The sequence below is a fragment of the Lithobates pipiens genome, unplaced genomic scaffold, assembly GCF_037356315.1.
Source record: "Lithobates pipiens isolate NorthernLeopardFrog02 unplaced genomic scaffold, aLitPip1_a1.2 Scaffold_23, whole genome shotgun sequence".
Classification (NCBI taxonomy): domain Eukaryota; kingdom Metazoa; phylum Chordata; class Amphibia; order Anura; family Ranidae; genus Lithobates; species Lithobates pipiens.
The window spans coordinates 286,638,754-286,661,616 of NW_027507785.1; the positions used below are offsets into that span (position 1 = coordinate 286,638,754).

A 22,863-nucleotide genomic window follows, 5' to 3' on the forward strand; every position below is an offset into this window, starting at 1 on the left:
GATAAAGGGGTATACTGTACTGGAGGCACACAACACCCACTAAGCCCTGCAGATGGCTCTATTAGAGAACAGAAATAAAGGGTAGATACAGGTGTATATTGTGCTGGAGGCACAAAACACCCACTAACGCCTGCAGATGCCTTTATTATAGAACACCAGCAATAAAGGGTAGATAAAGGGGTATACTGTACTGGAGGCACACAACACCCACTAAGCCCTGCAGATGGCTCTATTAGAGAACAGCAATAAAGGGTAGATACAGGTGTATATTGTGCTGGAGGCACACAACACCCACTAACTCCTGCAGATGCCTTTATTATATAACACCAGCAATAAAGGGTAAATACAGATGTATACTGTGCTGTGCTGGAGGCACACACAACTTCCAATAACTCCTGCAGATGGCAGATAGCTCAAATAGAGAAGAGCTATGTAGGTGGGTATAGCGGTGTGTACTGGGTACAGAGCACGCAGACAGCACGCACAAAATCCTAACACTGACTGCAAGCTCTATTATAAAACATAGATATATCGCTAGCTATATAGGTGAGGTGAATATAGCGGTGTATACTGAGGTCAGGGCACGCAGACAACAACCACTACAGAAGAGCAAGATCGAAAAATCGGCCGATAACGATTGGTGTATACTGTGTTGAAGGTACACAGAACACCCACTAACTGCTTCAGACGCCAACACACTACACTAGGCCGCCGCGCTGGCGGCCTTATATAGTGTGGGGCATGTACTACACAGCCTGAGCCATGATTGGCCACAGGCATCCTGCCTGTGGCCAATCATGGCTCTCCTCGCTGCCGGCGCTGTGATTGGCCAAGCATGCGGGGTCACAGTGCATGCTTGGCCAATCATGAGCCAGCAATGCACTGCCCCATCGTGGCGCGAACGGCCCATAATGTTCGGAATTCGCCGAACGGGCGAACAGCCGATGTTCGAGTCGAACGTATGTTCGACTCGAACACGAAGCTCATCCCTACTGCCTAGCATGGATGGGTGGATCTGTGTGTCTCCCCAGTCACACCATCCCCCCACAGTTAGTCATCACAAACAGGGAACACATTTAACCCTTTGATTGCCCCTGATGTTAACCCCTTCACTGCCAGTTCCATTAGTGCAATGTCAGTGCATATTTGTAGCACTGATCGCTGTATTAAAGTGAAAGTAAACCCACTGACTTTTTTTTCTTTCTACACCTATAAGGGAAAAGGCATAATGAGCTAGTATGCACCGCATACTAGCTCATTATGAAATACTTACCTTAGAACGAGGCGCCGACATCTCACTCGGTCCACGCCGAGGGAGCTGAATGTTCCCTCGGCGTGTCTTCCGGGTATCACGGCTCCGGTGCTGTGAGTGGCCGGAGCCGCGATGTCCTCACTCCCTCGCATGCGCGTGGGAGTTTTCTACCCGGCAGGGTCTGGTGTCTGCTGGACTTTCAGCCGAGAATCCCCGGAGCGCATCCACTGCTGCAGTCAGTGGCTCATTGCGAGGGGAATATTTCCTAAACCATACAGGTTTAGGAGATATTCTTTATACCTACAGGTAAGCCTTATTATAGGCTTACCTGTAGGTAAAAGTTAAAAATATGACTATACAACCACTTTGTCACTGGTTCCCAAAAAAGTGTCAAGAGTGTCCGATCTGTCCGCCACAATGTCGCAGTCCTGCTAAAAATCACTGATAACCGCCATTACTAGTAAAAAAAATTAAATAAAATAAAAATGCCATAAATCTATCGCCTATTTTATAGGCGCTATAACTTTTGCGCAAACCAATCAAAATATGCCTATTTTTTTTTTTTTTTTTTTACCAGAAATATGTAGAAGAATGCATATTGGCCTAAACTGATGAATACATTATTATTATTATTATTTTATTATTATTGGATATGTATTATAGCAGAAAGTAAAAAATATTGTTTTTTTTTTTTTTTCAAAATAGTCAGTCTTTTTTGTTTATAGAGCAAAAAATAAAAAACGGCGAGGTGGTAAGGACGTCAATGTTGTTTGGATACAGCGTCACAGGTCACAAAAAATGGCCTGGTCATTAAGTGGATAAATTCTTCCGGGGCTGGAGTGGTTAACAATCATTTATTTGAATGCAGCTTAATGTAACACTTTGTCTGACAATGTAACAAAACCAAAGAGAACTATTTCCCCGCACACAATATAAACATCTCAATGTGAAGGGGAGGGGGAGGAGGATGCAGGAAGTGACACGCAATTCTGTATCATGGCAACCACACCGCTCTGCGTCCTCCCATCACACGGGGACCGCACAAGACGTAACGTCTGAGGGAGGAGCTTGCAGAGCTCGTCCAATCACAGTGCGGGATGTCTGGGATACGCCATATGAACTTCTCCTGAGGCCGCCCAGTCGCCGCACCCGGGTAACTTTACCGAGAGAGACCGACCATTCTTATCACTAATACTGGGGAGGGGGGACCGCCAGCAGAGCAGCTGCAGGACTCAGCATGAGGGGGAGAGGGGCATGCTGGGACTTGTAGTTCCTCAGGCTGACCCCCTCCAGTGTAATGATGATGTTTCTGTTCTTGCAATCACTGCTATGAGAAGGGGAGTGTACTGAGATCCATTGCTGAGCGTGTGTGTGGAAATGCTCATCGCCTGGCACTGTCTGGCTGAGATGAGAACCATCCAGGGAGCAGCACTCAGGTCAGCGAGCGCTCAGCTCCTCGCCTGGCGCGTGGCTCAGGATTGGGCCTCATTCACACTATGACACGTGACTGGCGGCGTCCTGGTTATGTGTGTTCTGCATATAGAGGGCGCCGTTCATTTAACCACTTCAGCCCCGAAAGGATTTACCCCCCTTCTTGACCAGGCCAGTTTTTTTGCGATACGGCGCTGCCTTACTTTAGCTGACGATTGCGCGGTCGTGTGACTAAGGATGAGCTCTGGCGTGTTCACATACGCCACGTGCAGAGCCCGCCAGGAAGTCGGCACTGCGGAGCGCTAATCGCAGGCAGTGACACATTGTCCTGATGCGTGGCTGCGGAGATCGGGAAATGTCTCGCTGCCTGTGATTAGCGCAGTGCCAACATCCTGGCTCTGCACATGGCGTATGCGAACACGCTGGAGCTCATCCTTACGTGTGATGCTGTACCCAAACAAAATGTATGTCCCTTTTCCCCCACAAATAGAGATTTCTTTTGGTGGTATTTGATCACCACTGATTTTATTTTTTTTCTATAAAACATAACGAATAAAAAAATCTAATTTCACCAATTTCCGGCGATTTGCAGCGTTTTGGAATCTGTGATTCTGCCCACAAAACGGAACGGCATGGTGTGAATGGAGCCTTAGTAAATAACCCCCAATGTTTATAGTTATCTCTCAGCGCTGAGTAATATTGATAAACATTTGCTGACTTATTTTATTTATTTTTGACAGCTCTGAGTGGAGAGCTGCGTTTCACTTGTTACATAGAATCGTGGAAATTCCGGATTAAGATTGAGAGGGAGTTGAATCGATATCGAATTTTAAATTTTTTTTTAATGATTAATCGTGCAGCTCTAGCAGCCACCACATCTAATGGGCGGAGACGGGCGTGACCTAGGGGAGGGAGGTGAGTTCTGCACCTTTTCTCTAAGAAAAGAGATTACAGCGCCGGTCCCGCATCTCATCTCTCCTGCAGGCAGTTCTCGCTGCCCTCTGCGAAGCGCTGCGGGTGTCAATACATTGTTAATGACATCCCCAGATTGCAGTGCGAACTGTGAACTCACACAGGAATCCAATCGCATAGGTGAGAACACCCAATGTGATCCGATTCTGGTGCGGGGGGGGGGGTTGGGGAGTCCCTGCACTATTTTTGTGTGAATCCAATGTGAGTTCAGCCATGCAACTGTATGGATGAACTCGCACTGCACAGACATCGCATGTGATCGGCACCTGCAGTGCGGGTGCGACTTGCATGTGATGTCCGAGATCGCACATATGTGAACCTAGGCTAAAGCAGTATTTAACCACTTCAATACCTTAGGGCGTCATATGACGTCCTTGACTTTGTGGGGGGATATCTGAATGATGCCTGCAGCTACAGGCATAATTCTGATATCATTCTTTCCAGCTGCCGATTGTATGCATGATAAGAATGATCATAGCGGCAGTTCCGCTGCTTGATCGCTTTTATAGGTGAAGGGAGGGGTTGACCCCCCCTCCTTCCGCCGCCATCTGGTGCTTCTCCGGGCTCTCCCGTGCCGTCGGGGGCCCGGAGAAAGAATCAGCCAGAGCCGGATGATAGAGATGTCTGGTGACTAGATGGACCTGTCATCTCTATGACCATCGGAGGCCTGGGTGTGACGTTATGACGTCACGCCCGGGTTCCCAGAAGTAAACAAAGCCGCGATCGTGGCTTTCAGCATGAGATCAGTGAATTTTTTTTTTCTCGATCTCATGCTTTCCAGCCTGGAGGAGAGATGTGAGGTGTTATTGACCCCACATCTCTGCATAAAGAGCACCTGTCACAATAGATTCCTATTACAAGGGATGTTTAAATTCCTTGTAATAGGAATAAAAGTGATCAAAGAAAAAATGTAAAAATAATAAAAAAAGAAAATTTAAAACGCCCCTGTCCCCGGTAGCTTGTGTTCAGAAGCGAACACGCACGTAAGTCCCGCCCACATATGTAAACGCCGTTCAAACCACACATATGAGGTATCGCCGCGCTCGTTAGAGCGTGTGCAACAATTCTAGCACTAGACCTCCTCTGTAACTCTAAACTGGTAACCTGTAATAATGTTGTCGCCTATGGAGATTTTTAAGTACCAAAGTTTGGCGCCATTCCACGAGTGCGTGCTATTTTAAAGCATGACTTGTTAGGTATCCATTTACTCGGCGTAACATCATCTTTCACATTACACAACAAAAATTGGACTAACTACCATTTTTTTAAATCTTTTTAATTCATGAAACTGTTTTTTTCCCCCAAAAAAAGGCATTTGAAAAATGATTGCGCAAATACCGCGCAAGATAAAGATTTGCACTGACCGCCATTTTATTCCCTAGGGCAGGGATATGCAATTAGCGGACCTCCAATTGTTGCAGAACTACAAATCCCATGAGGCATAGCAAGACTCTGACAGCCACAAGCATGACACCCAGAGGCAGAGGCATGATGATGGGACTTGTAGTTTTGCAAGAGCTGGAAGTCCGCTAATTGCATAACCCTGCCCTAGAGTGTCTGCTAAAAAAACATATATAATGTTTAAGGTTTCCGAGTAATTTTTTTAGCAAAAAATGATTTTTACATGTAGGAGAGAAGTGCAAGAATGGAAGTGGTTAACATGCATGTTAGTGCAGTACACCTCACACCTTGTGGGTTGCTACATAATTATAATCTGTTTGATCACTGGGGGAGAGGAGACTTGGAAAATGCTTCCTTTTGCCTGCAGCAGACTAAGAGCATCATTTTAGCCTAGGCAAAGTCGCTGGATCGGAGCTCGAGGATAAAACGTGGAGTTTCTTTTCTTAGAATTGTGTTGCCGGTATATTGTGGCATATGGAGAATTATTTCATCCAGACTTTTAGAGTTACTGACTGATCCACATTAAGCATGAGACTATTTAGCTGTGTTTTATGTTTGTATTACAGTGGAATGTAGCCGTACTCATATATACTATATAACAGCTCCATGTCCAGATCAGAAAATCTGCTGACAGTTTGTTTTTCATTGACTAATCAGCAGCATGCTGCGGCTTTCACCTCCCTGGTAACAGCTTCACCAACAGGACTCCTCACCCTAGTAACCATTATAAAGTCACTGAATCTTAGCTAGTAGTGTGGATGGTGAATACCTGTGAAATGCCTGAATTCATATAACACTGTTGTCCTCTATCCCCAGAGAACGTGCGCTGCTTCTCAAGTGCCTGTAAGTACCCGCATTTAGTATGTTCTTCATGCACTGTGGTGTTCATGTTGCTTGTGCCTCCAATGTGGATTGTATTTTTCTTACAACCTATTAAATGTAGACTCTTTTTCAGTAGAGAACATAAAACCCTGAAATTGAAATAGAGACATTAATCTGGGACTGCGATTTTTGCAGCACTTTGAGAATTCAGGTCCGGTATTCTCAGTCCCACCTACTGTATACTCTATGCGCTTTGCCACAAGGAGTTGGCGCACTGCAGAATCATGCGCTATAAACACGTGGAATCCAGCTCTGCCCATTTACATGAGCTTTGACCTCTAAAGACAGCGCCTAGAGGCGATTCAGTTCGCATTGTGCGCTATACAAGTATTTCATTCATTCATTCATTCAAAGAGCGATCTGTGAGGGTGTGTGAAAGGTGAGAAGGCAACACAACGCCTCCTCACCCCCCCCCTTTTTTTTTTAGCCCTTAAAACCCTGAACCATATCGCACGCAGTTGCGAGGGAAACACTTTTGCCATGCATTGCGGCCACGGCATGTGTACATCCTGGTCTGCAGCATAAAGCAGAAGTCCACCCTAAAACTAAAATCCCCGCATCTATAGACACCCACATTCCTGGGTGGATATAAATCAATATTTTTTTTTAATTTAAATATTTTTTTTATTATTTTTATCAAATTTATTTTATTTTAATAAAATTATTTTGGATTAAAAATCTATCTAAGGCTATATAGGGGCGGCACAGTGGTGTAGTGGGTGGCACTCTCATCTAGCAGTAAAAAGGGTCACTGGTTCAAATCCCAACCATGACACTACCTGCCTGGAGTTTGCATGTTCTCTCTGTGCCTGTGTGGGTTTCCTCCGGGTACTCCAGTTTGCTCCCACACTCCAAAGACATGCAGGTAGGTTGATTGGCTTCTCTCCAAAACTGGCCCTAGTATATGAATGGGGACCTTGGATTGTGGCCTCCTTGACGGTCGGGACTGATGTGAGTGTGCAATGTACAGGGGTAGGAACAATTGTAGACACTAAGGTTGAACTGGATGGACTGATTCTTTATTCAACCTTAATAACTATGTAACTATGTAAGGCTATGTTTCCACTATTGCTTCCCCAAAGTTGCAAGATTTTGCCGTGACTTGAAGCAACGCCTGTGTATTCTTGAGGTCCATGGGCCTCAAGTCGCATCAAAGTGGGACCAAAGTAGTGCAGGGATTACTTTGAAATCGCTACATCTTGAAGTCGCACAGATATTATGAACGGTACTCATTGGAAATCATGGGGTACGACTTGTCATGTGACTTTTCAGTCCCAAATTGCGTGAAAAGTCGCACTAGTGGAAAACTAGCCTTAAGATGTTTTTTATTTAAGATAAATGAATAATTTGGTTTAATCAGCATGAAATGGAGCTTAGTTATGTAGCATGAGTATATTCTGCAATATTTATATTTTTGGTAAACTCAGTCAATGAATCCAAGTTCTGCGAGCAGAGATAACATGCACTGCATTGATGCATTCACACAATGTCACAGTCACCATGAGATAAAACAAAGTTCAGGAATATTCCTTTTTCCCATTGTTTTGCAAATCTATGTACACTACAAACTGTATGATTGAATCTGTTCTGATATCGCTGTTTTACTAATCTGACATCTTATTATTCTAAATAGGAGACATTCATTTTGTTTGCAAATATTAACCACTTGCCACCCAGGCCAATTCTGACATGTAAAATTCATATTTTTTTGATAGAAAATTACATAGAACCCCAAATATTATATATATATATATTTTTTTTTTTAGCAAAGACCCTAGAGAATACAATGACGGTGGTTCCAACTTTTTATCTTGCACGGTATCTCCGCAGCAATTTTTCAAAACACGTTTTTTTTGGGGAAAAAAACGTTTTGTGCTTTAAAAAAAAAAAACAGCGGTCCCATAGAAGTCTCTTCTATGTGCATGCTCCAGCTTGGAGCTACAACTGTATGTGCAGGCATTCAGAGCACCATGCACGTAGGTGGTGCACAACTGTACTGAGTATGGTTGTCACCCTAGGAATGTGTGTCTGGTAGGACTACATGACACTGTTAGGACTACAGAACTCCTTACACTCTTCTCGGAGGAAGGTGTTTTGTACTCCACTGAGATAGTAGTAAAGGATGCTAACACTCCAGAGGCAAAGAGCACAGGAAGTTATAAGCTCACAATGGACGAATAGCTATTTTGTTTTATACACTTATGGAAAAAAAACAACAACACTTTAACCACTTCAGCCACAGAAGGATTTACCCTCTTTCTGACCAGGCCATTTTTTGTGATACAGCACTGCGCTGCTTTAACTGACAGCTGTGCAGTTGTGCAACACTGTATCCAAACAAAATGGAAATCCTTTTTTTCTCACGACTAGAGCTTTCTTTTGGTGGTATTTGATCACCTCTGTGATTTTAATTTTTTTCGCTATAAACAAAAAAAAAAAAAAAAAAAAAAAAGCGACAATTTGTAAAAAAAAAAAAATATATATATATATATATATATATATATATTTTACTTTCTGCTATAAAACATCTCCAAAAAAGTAAAAAACAAAAACAAATGTATTCATCAGTTTAAAAATCACAATAAGCGTTTGATTGGTTTGCGCAGAAGTTATTACGTCTATAAAATAGGGGATAGATTTTAGGCTTTTTCATTTAATTTTTACCAGTAATGGCAGTGATCCGTGATTTTTAGCGGGACTGCGACATTGCAGCAGACAGATCAGCACCTAACTGACATTTTTTACACTTTTTAAGGAACCAGTGACATTATTACAGTAATTGGTGCTAAAAATATGCACGGTTATTGTACTAATGACACTGGCAGGGAAGGGGCTAACATCAGGGGCGATCAATAATGTTTGTGTGTTGTAACTGTATGGGGGACTGTGATGCCCGGGGAAACACACAGATCCATCTTCCTGCTTAGCAGAAAGACAGGATCTGTGTGATCTCCCCTGTCAGAACAGAGATCTGTCTTGTTTACACAGGCAGATCCCCATTCTGTCACGGCCGGGAAAGATCGCGGGTGGCTGGCGGACATTGAGTCTGCCAGATCCGCTGATTGGCTCCCCCACTGGCCAATGGAAGTGCACACCCACAAAATTGAGTTCACGACCTGACGTACATCTATGGTGATTTGCGAAAAACGAGCCAACCTGCCACAGTGTAATGACGGTGGCTGGTCGGCAAGCGGTTAAGGTTCCCGCATTGTACCTGAATCGCACAGTGGCTCACACTGAGATCTGCAAACTGCTGGAGGTGTCAATGTAAAGTTAATGGCATCCCCAGATTGGTTCACAGATCACAGTGCGAATTGTGAAATGGTGCAGGAATTGGAACACCCATGCAATTTGATTGCAGTGCAGACCAAAAAAAGGGTCCTGTACCATGTTGGTGTGAATGAGATGCAATTTCAGCCATATCGCTAGTGTGAACCAGCACTAAGTGGTATGTTTATCAGACCAAATAAATGAAATGTATTCTTAAAGTTTACAAACACTTTAGGATTTATCTAGGCATCTGATGTCTTAAGTCCATTTAAAAACCTGCAAGCATTACTGAGCCCTGATGAAAGGGAAGCTTGTTTTTGCTGCTGAGACGTGTTTGCACCTTTGCAAATCATTAAAAATGGGGACAGTACAATTATAATACAGCTCAATACAGAAGGATTATAAGGGCACTGGACATGGATCTTACCATCTATAGGGAGGGGGGTACGAAATCTGCTGCGGATGATCTGATGGAGGTGACTTAAGTACAGATCTTAGGTGGATTTGGGGATTGGCTTCCCTGAATATATGAATTTTCAAAGATTGCCTAAGGGCAGACAGGGTGGGAGCTGACTGAAAATACTGGGGTAGGAAGTTCCAGAGGTTGGGAGAGGCTCTGGAGAAGTCCTGGAGGCGAGCATGGGAGGAGGTGACAAGGGAGCTAGAGCGCAAAGTGTCTTGGGAGGAGCGGAGAGGACGATTTGGACAATATGTGTAGATGAGGTTGGTGATATAGCTGGAAGTGAAGTTGTGGATGGCTTTGTGTTTCTGGTTAGGATTTAGAATTTTTTATGTTGGGCTAGTGGAAGTAAAGGTATTGGCCTGAGAGGGACAGCAGTAATGCCGTGTACCCACGACCGGACTTTACAACAACAATTTGACCGTGTGTGGGCTTCATCGGACCTTTGCTGTCGAAAAATCAGACGGACTCGAGTGCAGTCGAAAAATCAGTTCGTCTGTATGCTAGTCCGACGGACGAAAACCAACGCTAGGGCAGCTATTGGCTACTGGCTATGAACTTCCTTATTCCGGCTCAGTCCGGTCGTACGTCATCACGTTCGAATCCGTCGAACTTTGATGTGATTGTGTGTGTGTGTGGCCAAGTCTGTTCGTTCGGAAAGTCAGTCGAAAGTCTATCAGGAAGACTGTCGCACCTAGTCTGCTGGAAAGTCCAGTCGTGTGTACACGGCATAACAGTGTATGCGTCTTGCTGCAGCATTTGTAATAGACTGAAGGGGGGGGTTAGCCTGTGTAAGGGTTAGCCTGTGTAAGGAGGGAGTTGCAGTAATCAAGGCAGGATATAACCAAGGCATGGATAAGTCATTTTGTGGTGTTGTTAGTCAGAAAGGGGCGAATTCTGTAAATGTTGCAGAGGTTGAGGCGGCAGCATTTAGCCAGTGATTGGATGTGGGGGCTGTAGGACAGGTCAGAGTCTAGGATTGCACCCAGCATGCTGGCATGTGAGGAGGAACCAATGGTTGCTCTATTCATCTCTATGGTAAAGTTACTAATGGGGGAACGGGGAGGAGGAAATACTACAAGCTCAGTTGTGTGACATCCATACGGATATGTTGCTTAGTAAATTGGTAATGTGTGAGGAGAGCAAGGGGGTGAGTTGGGGCGTAGAGAGATATATGTGGGTGTTGTCGGTGTAGAGGTGGTACTGGACGCCATGGGAGGTTATCAATTGACTCAGGAAGAAGTGTAAAGAGAGAATAGGAGGTGTCCAAGGATGGAGCCTTGGAGTGCCGCAACAGAAAGAGGAAGAGGAGTGTGGGAGATGGTATTGTATGTGATGCTGAAAGTGCGATGGGATAAGTAAGAAGAGAACCAGGAAAGAGGAATGTCGTGGAGTTTACTGAGGTTAGCCCTATTTGCATGTGAACCACTTAAAGCGTTTGTTACCCTGACACTTCATATTCCTGATATGTGGCTGCTGTACCATGTACTGGTATGAAAAAAGTCTCCACTTCTCTTTGTATTGCTGTGAAATCCCTGGTGTTCCTGCCAGTCCCTCCGCTTTCCTATCAAAAACTGATCACACTAAGCAGGAGCGCACATCGTGTTCGGTTCTCTAGCTGTGCTGGGAGCTCAGCCTGCTCTCTTCCAATGATCAGACTTGTCCTGACACGCCCCTCCCCCTGCACAGCCATTCACAGGGAATCTTTGTGTGCTGCTGCATCTCCCCCCCCCCCCCCCCCCGTTCTTATGCAGCTGAGAACAGAGGGAATGGGATTGTTTACAAAAAAGGGAAAAAATATATTTATAATGTATTTTTATATTTATACAAAAAATGTTTTGCGTTTCATTTCTATTTTAAACTGAATGGGTTGTTTTTAGGGCTGTTACTGATTAAAAATTTTCTGTTCGATGAATCCATTTTTTAAAAATCGATTAATCGACTAATTTCGATTAATTATAACGCACGTACAGATCCAACTACTTTTAGCTGATCTCCTTGAATTGCAACTCTGCATTAGTCAGTGGTAAATGTGGTATACACTATATACAATCACCCGACACTAGTTTGTTTCCACAATCCATGACTTAACTTCACAGTTCACACAAATACTTTTTAAATTCAATCTGTAGCACTGACGCAAGTCATTTTTTTTCCACAGTAGCGTGACAATCCCTCCACCTCCAGGCTAACTAATCACTCCCACCTTATGGCATGGACCCCTGTGCAAACAGGTGGTCATGCAAGCGGGTATCAACAGGGTTAACACGGACCATAAACTTCTCTCACGTCTCCTTAGATCTCAGCAAGGGCGCCAGGTCATGGTTAGAAAGAAAAGATCTAAGTGCTCACCGCTTAAGTATAAGATTTAGACCGGGTTCACACCGCTGCGATGCGGGAACGCCGCGAATCCGCGGCGTTTTCCCACATCGCATTACTCCCGCCGGCAGTTCACACTGCCCTATGCGGACGGCTGGGAGTGTCAATGATATGTTAATGACACCCCCAGATCCGTCCGCATATCGCAGTGCGATCTGCCGACTCGCACAGGAATCGGATCGCATGGTGTGAACCCCCATGCGATCCGATTCTGTTGCGGACCAAAAAAAGGGTCCCGTGCGAGTTTGCTGCGGGAGCGATGCGAATTCAGCCATACTATCTGTATGGCTGTACTCGCATCGCTACGGAGATCGGATGTGATTTGCGGTGCGAATCACATCCGGATCTCCCCCCGCAGCAGTGTGAACCCAGCCTTAAAGCGGGGGTCCGCTGTTTTTTTTTTTTTAAAAGCCAGCAGCTACAAATACTGCAGCTGCTGACTTTTAAAATAGTGACACTTACCCGCCCAGCGCGCCCGCGATGTCGGCACCCGAAGACGATCTCTCGATCGTCTCTCGGGTGCTGCCGCCACCATCTTGGGTATGGGAATCAGGAAGTGGAGTCTTTCTCCTTCATTTCCCGGTTCCATACTGCGCATGCGCGAGTCGCGCTGCGCAATAAGGATGGTCCCCGCTGTCTCTGGGATCCGTGTGTTTCCCAGCAGGCAGCGGGGGACTTTCGGAAAGGGGCATAGATTCTGTGGAAAGGGGCGTACCTTCTGCAGAATCTACGCCGGAAGTGGGTGCAGATACCTGTACTGTACAGGTACCTGCACCCCCCTCCACCCTGAAAGGTGCCAATTGTGGCGCCGGAGGGGAGGGAGGGTTCCAATGAGTGGAAGCTCCACTTTAGGGTGGACCTCCGCTTTAATGTTTGTGTTCAAACACAAACTACTCACATAAAGATGATAAAAACACAGCATGTAAAGCCGACAATCGTGTTAGTTCCGTAGGGCAGCAGTGGGTGACGTCATATGTAACTCCTCCCCCATACACGTTACGTTCAATCAGAACTTTCACGTCACTGGACTCCTCCCCCTTCCTTTCGTTAGCAGATGGAGGCACTTGGGGAAGGGGGGAGGAGTCCAGTGACGTTGATGTCCGTGAAGACCCGGAAGTCAGCGGAGAGGAGTACTGATCAAAATAATTAAATAAAAAATTAATCGATTAATCGAGGAATTCATCTTTAATTCCCACAGCCCTCCTTTTTTTACAAGGTGATTGTTTACAATCACTTTAACCAGAGCCATTGAGCACTCCAAATGACTGTCTTTTTTTCCATGTACTACTCTGTATGAAAAAGCAATGAAATCCCAGCACCCCTTGGCTATAGGGTGGGAAGGGAGATCTTTTGGGGGCCATGTTTAACATTAACGTTCAGGCTTCCCGTGACTTGTTACAATAATTAAATAAAACATTTAACTGGAGAACCACTTTAAGACTCTTCCAGTCACTTTGTCTCAGCAGTTATTACTTTTTAGACTGGGCGTCATGGAAGCAAATTGCTCGGCATTGTAAGATCAGCTGCAGACATGATTTGTCCTAAGCAGAAAGTCCTTGAAGAGGTTTTTGGAATGCGTCCCATGGCTTCAAGTGCTCATAAATACAATTTCTACTGAATAATATGGCACTTCACCTAAGTGCTGTTATATATATGTCATTATCAGTAAATGCAAGATTTATGACTAGCCGTTCCTATTACTGGATTCTACTGAATGTTCCACTGTGTATGCACTGACACCAGACACAGTACAGTGATAGAATGCTTCCCTACCATGTATTAATATTAATAGAACTTTATTTGTCTTTAATATTTGAATGATAAAGCAGATCACCAGAAAAGCTGTAATTTGTCACTGCAAACGGAATTGTTGCCCGACAGCGATTCAGCACATTCGTATTTGTTGGCGAGCCGGAATGCAAAGTATGAGCCTATATTAAAGTAAAATAGAAGATTTATGATGTGCACTAGGCCAGCTGTCATTTGGTGATCTTCCAGCTGATGTGGAACAGAAGGCCTTTTTTTTGATGTGCGGGGCAAGCTGAAACCGTCAATTTCAGAACAGCCAGAGAAACACAGATTGCGGATCTGCGGTCTGCTCTCATCAGTGTTACTATCTGCATGGAGTCTTTAGGCTGGTAATTGGCTTCCACCCAAATAGTCACTAGTGTTGGTGACAGTGTGGTAATGACTTTGGACTGCTCTGGGGCCTTAATTGACTCAATGTTGCCTGCATTGGTCCGGACTATTGTATATAAATTCATGTCAATTATATAAATAGTTCTGTGCTAAAGTATAACTAAAGGCAAAACTTTTTTTAAAATTTTGGATAGCGTGGAGATGGATTAGAACATCTGTCCGTTTTTATTGCTGTCTGTGCCCACATTAAAAGGAGAAGTCCAGCCTGAACTTTGGCTGGGCTTCTCCTAAGGCCGCGTACACACGGGGCGGACTGTCTGACGGACTTGGTCCGCTGAAATGTGTTTCAGCGGACAGTCCGCTCGTGTGTGGGCTTCAGCGGACTTTTTCAGTGGACAGTCTGGCGGACTAAGTCTTTCGGAATTTCCGTAATATTGTCCGTCCAACTTTGGTTTCAGCGGACAGTCCGCTCGTGTGTAGGCAAGTTGGACGGACTAAGTGTGGCGCATGCTCAGAAAGGATTTACACGGCCGAAGGTTGCATTGCAGTGTATTGGACGTCGTATTTCTAGTCCCGTCGTACGTGCTGTACACGTCATCGTGCAAGCTTTCAGCAGACTGTCTGTTCATCGTGTGTGGTCAAGTCCGTTCATTCAAAAGTAGGACGGACTGTCTGTCGGATTGTCTGACGGACTTAGTTGGCCAGACAGTCCACCCGTGTGTACGCGGCCTAAGGGTCACAGGAGTGTAATTTGTTTTGTCCGCTCTCTGCTGACCTCACACAGATCAGTCCAGGTAGTGCGTCATCGTGACAATGAAGTCTGGATCCGCCAGGTTCCTGGACTGATGGCTATCTCAGCCTCTCAGTAAGCTGCTGAGACGGCGGCTCCCCGCCCCTCCACAGCCCAGCGCTCCAATGAGCGTGGAGGAGCAGAGTAATGCTCTGTACACACGGTCAGATTTTCCAACGACAAAAACCGTCTGATTTTTTTCCGATGGATTTTGGCCCAAACTTGTCTAGCATACACACGGTAGCACAAAGTTGTCAGAAAAACCTATAGTTCTGAACGTGGTGACGTAGAACACGTACGACGGGATTATAAACGGGACAGTAGCCAATAGATTTCATCTCGTAATTTATTCTGAGCATGCGTGGCACTTTGTCCGCCGGAATTGTCTACACACGATCGGAATTTAAACGATCGGATTTTGTTGTCGGAAAATTTTAGATCCGGATTTCAAACTTTTGTGTCTGACAAAAAAAGTCAGATGGAGCCCACACACGATCGGATTTTCCGACAACACGATTCAGTCGCACATTTTCCGTCTGAAAGTCCGACCGTGTGTACGGGCCATAAGAGAGAGGCTGACTGACAGTCAGCAGCACTCTGCTTGAGGAGGTGAGAGAACCGAGCCATCAGCGGTGTTCAATGGCTTGGTTCTCAGTGCAGAGACACTGGGGGATAGATGCAGCCTCACATATACCCAGTGAAGTGAACAGCCTCAGATGATACACAGAGATGAAACAAATCCTCCTACATAAGTTTTACATGTATATCTGCTGTCTTCAGCTTTCTACACTCTTTAGAAAGTGCAGATTGTGTTTAAAAAGCTTTCTTCCTCTTTCAGCAGCAAATAGGTGGTTGGGTGTGGAGAATGGACTTGCACTGTGTGAAAGCTGAGGAAAGGGACACACTCTCCTTGGGGGGCAGAGGAACGAAGGAACATGCAGAGCTGTAGTCTGAATAGACAAGCTCTCTGCTTATCTCCTTCTGAGCTCCCTCCCCAACACAAATTTCAGCTCTTGTTATCTCACGTGTCAGAGAACTTGTCAGAAGTGACTCGTGCTGATAACAGAGGAATGGAGTACCAGAGAGAAACAACACTTCGAGCTTTGGAGAGAGATCAGTAAACACTATAGATATATGTGCTTAGTTCAACTTTCATGAATGGGGTTTTCAACCATTAAAGTGGAACTAAACCCTCTTATTCTTTAGAGCCAAGCAAGTGACCATTGTATCCTCTGTTTGATATGCAGTTATCATGGTGTTGTGCTTGTGATTGGTTATGACACCAGCCATATGGTGGCTTGACATTTCAGTTGCACAAGCAACCGTGAAAGTTATTCACAGCATGCCTTGAATGTAAATGTTTTGGGAAACAATTGATTTCATGGGTTTATGGGTTCATGGGTTTAGTTCAGCTTTAACCCTTTCCTGACATCTGCAGGGGGCCCTTTAAATGGGTTCTAATGCTGGGAGGTGGAGCAGCTTTCCAATAATGTGACTGCAGTTATTTGCTCCCACAGCAGTCACATAATAGGGAGCTCATCTCACTGGTGCAAATTTGCAAAGGAGCCCTGTGCATCTTTTGGTCCGTTTCAGGCAATTCAGTAATTCAGCCAAAAATTTGGGCTGTAGTCGGATCTAAAACTGTAAATGGAGACACACTGGACTCCTACTGTGAGCCACAGCATGTTCTAGTGTGAACCCAGCCGTAATGTGACCTATAAACTGTACAACTCAAAAAACAAACTGAAATCTTTTAAGGGGGGTGGGGGAGTAAAAATAAAAAAAATTAAATAATATGGTTGCATAAGTGTGCACACCCTTCTATAACTGATGTAGCTGTGTTCAGAATTAAGCAATCACATTCAAACTCATGTAAATAGGAGTTAGCACACACCTGCCATCATTTAAAGTGCCTCCGATTAACCCCAAATAAAGTTCAGCTGTTCTAGTAGGTCTTTCCTGACATTTTCTTAGTTGCATCCTACAGCAAAAGGCTTGGTCCGCAGAGAGCTTCCAAAGCATCAGAGGGTACTCATTGTTAAAAGGTATCAGTCAGGAGAAAGGGTATGAAAGAATTTCCAAGGCATTAGATATACCATAGAACACAGTGAAGACCGTCATCATCAAGTGGAGAAAATATGGCACAACAGTGACATTACCAAAAACTGGATGTCCTTCCAAAATTGATGAAAAGACTAGAAGAAAACTGGTCAGGGAGGCTGCCAAGAGGCCTACAGCAACATTACAGGAGCTGCAGGAATATCTGTCAAGTGGCTGTCTGGTAAATGTGAAAAATATAAAGCAAATATACCACGCTGTCTGCAACCAATGTAAAAAAGCAGCTAGCACAGCAATAGATCAATTGCAAAAATTGAAAACGTGAACAATAAGTGCAGCACTCAGAATAGATCTCAGAATAAACTAAAAAAAAAAATATATATATAATAGTGCACATAGATGATTTAAGAAGAGACTCAAACAACATATATATGCGGACAATGTGTATAAACATATACATGTATAATAGACCAAAAAATGTAACAATCAAAATATGAGTGAATGATATCTAATAATGTGAAGGAAAAAATTACTTTTTAAGTGATCCACCACCAGAGAGAAAAGGCTTACTGGAGCAATTGAACCCAAATGAGTGTACACCCAATGGGTCAATCAGGCTTGTAGGGGAAACTGTCACAGAGGACACGACTTCCAACCAGAAGACCAACTCCAACAATGGACCTCAATGGGATAGGTAATAGACAGAAAGCCTCATGGATAGTTGCTCCAATAAGACAAATTTATGAAAAGTATGAAGTAGTAGGCACATAGTGTAATCCCATTTAAATCAGAAGTCATTTATTCAATAAAAAAGGAGGAAATACACTCACATTTTAGTACATAAAAAAGCACTTAGGAATAAAACAGTGACTTCAGCAGAGCGTACCGATCAGTTTCAACTTTAAAGACTATAATTTATTTTTAAACTATTTTTTTCCTTCATATTGGATATCATTCACTCATATTTTGATTGTTACATAGTACATACATTTTTTGGTCTATTATACATGTACATGTTTATACACATTGTCCACATAGATACAGTGCCTTGCAAAAGTATTCAGCCCCCTTGAACTTTTCAACCTTTTTCCACATTTCAGGCTTCAAACATAAAGATATAAAATTTTTATTTTTTGTGAAGAATCACCAACAAGTGTGACACAATTGTGAAGTGAAACTAAATCTATTGGATAATTTAAACTTTTTTAGCAAATAAAAAACTGAAAAGTGGTGCGTGCAAAATTATTAGGCCCCTTTACTTTCAGTGCAGCAAACTCAGTCCAGAAGTTCAGCGAGGATCTCTGAATGATCCAATGTTGTCCTAAATGACTGATGGTGATAAATAGAATCCACCTGTGTGTAATCAAGTCTCTGTATAAATGCACCTGCTCTGTGATAGTCTCAGGGTTCTGTTGAAAGCGCAGAGAACATCATGAAGACCAAGGAACACACCAGGCAGGTCCGTAATACTGTTGTGGAGAAGTTTAAAGCCGGATTTGGATACAAAAAGATTTCCCAAGCTTTAAACATCCCAAGGAGCACTGTGCAAGCGATCATTTTGAAATTGAAGGAGTATCAGACCACTGCAAATCTACTAAGACCTGGCCGTCCCTCTAAACTTTCAGCTCAGACAAGGAGAAGACTAATCAGAGATGCAGCCAAGAGGCCCATGATCACTCTGGATGAACTGCAGAGAACTACAGCTGAGGTGGGAGAGTCTGTCCATAGGACAACAATCAGCCGTACACTGCACAAATCTGGCCTTTATGGAAGAGTGGCAAGAAGAAAGCCATTTCTCAAAGATATCCATAAAAAGTCTCGTCTAAAGTTTGCCACAAGCCACCTGGGAGACACACCAAACATGTGGAAGAAGGTGCTCTGGTCAGATGAAACCAAAATCGAACTTTTTGCCCACAATGCAAAATGATATGTTTGGCGTAAAAGCAACACAGCTCATCACCCTCAACACACCATCCCCACTGTCAAACATGGTTTGGGCCTGCTTTTCTTCAGCAGGGACAGGGAAGATGGTTAAAATTGAGGGGAAGATGGATGCAGCCAAATACAGGACCATTCTGGATGAAAACCTGTTGGAGTCTGCAAAAGACCTGAAACTGGGACGGAGATTTATCTTCCAACAAGACAATGATCCCAAACATACAGCAAAATCTACAAAGGAATGGTTCACAAATAAACGTATCCAGGTGTTAGAATGGCCAAGTCAAAGTCCAGACCTGAATCCAATCGAGAATCTGTGGAAAGAGCTGAAAACTGCTGTTCACAAACACTCTCCATCCAACCTCACTGAGCTTGAGCTGTTTTGCAAGGAAGAATGGGCAAGAATTTCAGTCTCTCGATGTGCAAACCTGATAGAGACATACCCCAAGCGACTTGCAGCTGTAATCGCAGCAAAAGGTGGCTCTACAAAGTATTAACGCAAGGGGGCCGAATAATTTTGCACGCCCCACTTTTCATTTTTTTTATTACTTAAAAAAGTTTCAAAAATCCAATAGATTTCGTTCCACTTCACAATTGTGTCCCACTTGTTGGTGATTCTTCACAAAAAATTAAAATTTTATATCTTTATGTTTGAAGCCTGAAATGTGGCAAAAGGTTGAAAAGTTCAAGGGGGCCGAATACTTTCGCAAGGCACTGTATATTATTTGAGTTTCTTCTTAGATCATTTATGTGCACTTTATGTATGTATGTATGTGTATGTATATGCATATATATAATATAATCATTTTTTTTTTGTCTATTCTGAGAGCTGTACTTACTGTTCACATGTGTGGTACATGTGACAACAATCTCCTGTATTCTTCATATGTCTGGGTTTTGGGCTAGAGTGGCAAGACGGAAGCTTTTTCTTATGAAGAAAAACATCCAAGCACGGCTAATTTTTGCAAAAACACATCTGAAGTCTCCCAAAAGCATGTGGGAAAATGTGTTATGGCAAAAACAACACTGCACATCAGCAAAAGAACACCATACCCACTGTGAAGCATGGTGGTGGCAGCATCATGCTTTGAATCTGTTTTTCTTCAGCTGGAACATGGGCCTTAGTCAAGGTAGATGGAAATATGAACAGTTCCAAATACAAGTCAATATTGGCACAAAATCTTCAGACTTCTGCTAGAAAGCTTAACATGAAGAGGAACTTCATCTTTCAGCATGACAACGACCCAAAGCTTACATCCAAATCAACAAAGGCCCAGATCTGAATCCGATTGAAAATCTGTGGGGTGATCTGAAGAGGGCTGTGCACAGGAGATGCCCTCCCAATCTGACAGATTTGGAGTGTTTTTGCCAAGAAGAGTGGGCAAATATTGCGAAGTCAAGATGTGCTATGCTGGTGGACTCATACCCAAAAAGACTGAATGCTGTAATAAAATCAAAAGGTGCTTCACCAAAGTATTAGTTTAACCACTTCAGCCCCGGACCATTTGCCTGGCCAAAGACCAGAGCACTTTTTGCGATTCGGCACTGCGTCACTTTAACTAACAATGGTGTGGTCGTGCGACGCGGCCTCCAAACAAAATGAACTTCCTTTTTTCCTCACAAATAGAGCTTTCTTTTGGTGGTATTTGATCACCTATAAACAAAAAAAGAGCGTCAATTTTGAAAAAAACTCAATATTTTTTACTTTTTGCTATAATAAATATCCCCCAAAAAAATGTTTTTTCCTCAGTTTAGGCCGATACATATACTTCTACATATTTTTGGTAAGCATTTGATTGGGTTGCGCAAAAGTTATAGCGTCTACAAAATAGGGGATAGTTTTATGGCATTTTTATTAACATTATTTTTTTACTAGTAATGGTGGCGATCTGCGATTTTTATCATGACTGCAACATTATGGCGGACAGATCAGACACTTTTGGCGCTATTCTGGGACCATTCACATTTATACAGCGATCAGTGTGATTAAAAATGCAGTTAATCAGTAGGAGGCGCTGCAGGGGTTAAGTGTGTGCTAGGGATGTGTTCTAACTGTGCGGGGGGGGGGGGGGGGGGGAGCTACGTGTGTCATGACACTGATCACTGTTCCCGATCACAGGGAGCAGTGATCAGCGTCCTGTCACTAGGAAGAATGGGGAAATGCTTGTTTACATTAGCATTTCCACGTTATTCCTCTCTGTGAGACAATTGTGGGTATCCCCGTGGACATCGAGCCCGCAGGATCCGCTGTTGGTCTCATGGAGCTCGCGGCACATCTTAAAGGGCAATGTACAGGTACTTTAACCACTTTCAGACCGGACCATTTTGCTGGTAAATGACCAGAGGTCTTTTTACACTTTGGCACTGCGCTGCTTTAACTGGTAATTGCGCGGTCATGCAATGTTGTACCCAAACAAAATTTGCGTCCTTTTCTTCCCACAAATAGAGCTTTCTTTTGATGGTATTTGATTGCCTCTGCGATTTTTATTTTTTGCGATATAAACGTAAAAAGACCGCAAATTTTGAAAAAAAATGATATTTTCTACTTTTTGTTATTAGAAAAATCCAATAAACTCAATTTTAGTCATACATTTAGGCCAAAATGTATTCAGCCACATGTCTTTGGTAAAAAAAAAGTCAATAACTGTATATTTATTGGTTTGCGCAAAAGTTGTCACATCTACAAACTAAGGTACGTTTTCTGGAATTTACGCAGCTTTTAGTTTACGACTGCCTATCTCATTTCTTGAGGTGCTAAAATGGCAGGGCAGTACAAAACCCCCCCAAATGACCCCATTTTGGAAAGTAGACCCCCTAAGGAAATTGATAAGAGGCATGTTGAGCCCATTGAATATTTTATTTTTTTGCCTCAAGCGATTGAATAATGACAAAAAAAAAAATTTTTTTTTTTTTTTTACACAAAGTTGTCACTAAATGATATATTGCTCACACATGCTATGGGCGTATGTGAAATGACACCCCAAAATAAATTCTGCTGCTTCTCCTGAGTATGGGGATACCACATATGTGGGACTTTTTGGGAGCCTAGCCGCGTACGGGGCCCCGAAAACCAAGCACCGCCTTCAGGCTTTCTAAGGGCGTAAATTTTTGAGTTCACTTCTCACTACCTATTACAGTTTTAAAGGCCATAAAATGCCAAGATGGCACAAAACCCCCACAAATGACCCCATTTTAGAAAGTAGACACCCCAAGCTATTTGCTGAGAGGCATGTTGAGTTCATGGAATATTTTATATTTTGCCACAAGTTGCGGGAAAATTACAAACTTTTTTTTTTTTTTTTTTTTTTTTTAACAAAGTTGTCACTAAATGATATATTGCTCATGCATGCCATGGGCATATGTGAAATGACACCCCAAAATAAATTCTGCTGCTTCTCCTGAGTACGGGGATACCACATATGTGGGACTTTTTGGGAGCCTAGCCGCGTACGGGGCCCCGAAAACCAAGCACCGCCTTCAGGCTTTCTAAGGGCGTTACAGTTTTGAAGGCCATAAAATGCCAAGATGGCACAAACCCCCCCCAAATGACCCCATTTTGGAAAGTAGACACCCCTAAATTTAGGGGTACACTAGTGAGACTAGGTAATAAATGGCGGGTGCCCTGAAACTATAAAAAAATAACTAACCAACCAGCGTCACCTGTAACAGTTATATGGTGATCACTGGTGAAAGGGTTAACTAGGGGGCAATTAGGGGGCTTTATGCGGTAGTATATGGGGGTCCCTGGCGCTATAAAAAGCTGCAGCGAACCTAAATACCTACCTGCCTAACTAGCGTCACCTGTGACACTAATACAGCGATCAGAAAAACGATCGCTTATTAGGCTGGGTTCACACTGGAGCGATGCGGGAACGCCACGAATGCGCGGCG

General features: G+C 43.6%; 1 protein-coding gene across 3 annotated transcripts in view; it reads left to right on the forward strand.

Moving 5' to 3' along the window:
- Positions 1–2,314: 2,314 nt before the first annotated feature.
- Positions 2,315–22,863, forward strand: part of SPATA6 (spermatogenesis associated 6) — a 156,517-nt gene continuing 135,968 nt past the window's right edge. The window contains exons 1-2 of one of the 3 annotated variants that reach the window (XM_077450280.1): positions 2,315–2,405; positions 5,873–5,899. The gene's annotated coding sequence lies outside the window, so the exon portion shown is untranslated. Of the gene's footprint in view, positions 2,406–5,755; positions 5,900–22,863 lie in introns of those variants that run through there. The other 2 variants (XM_077450282.1, XM_077450281.1) reach the window with 2 other exon arrangements.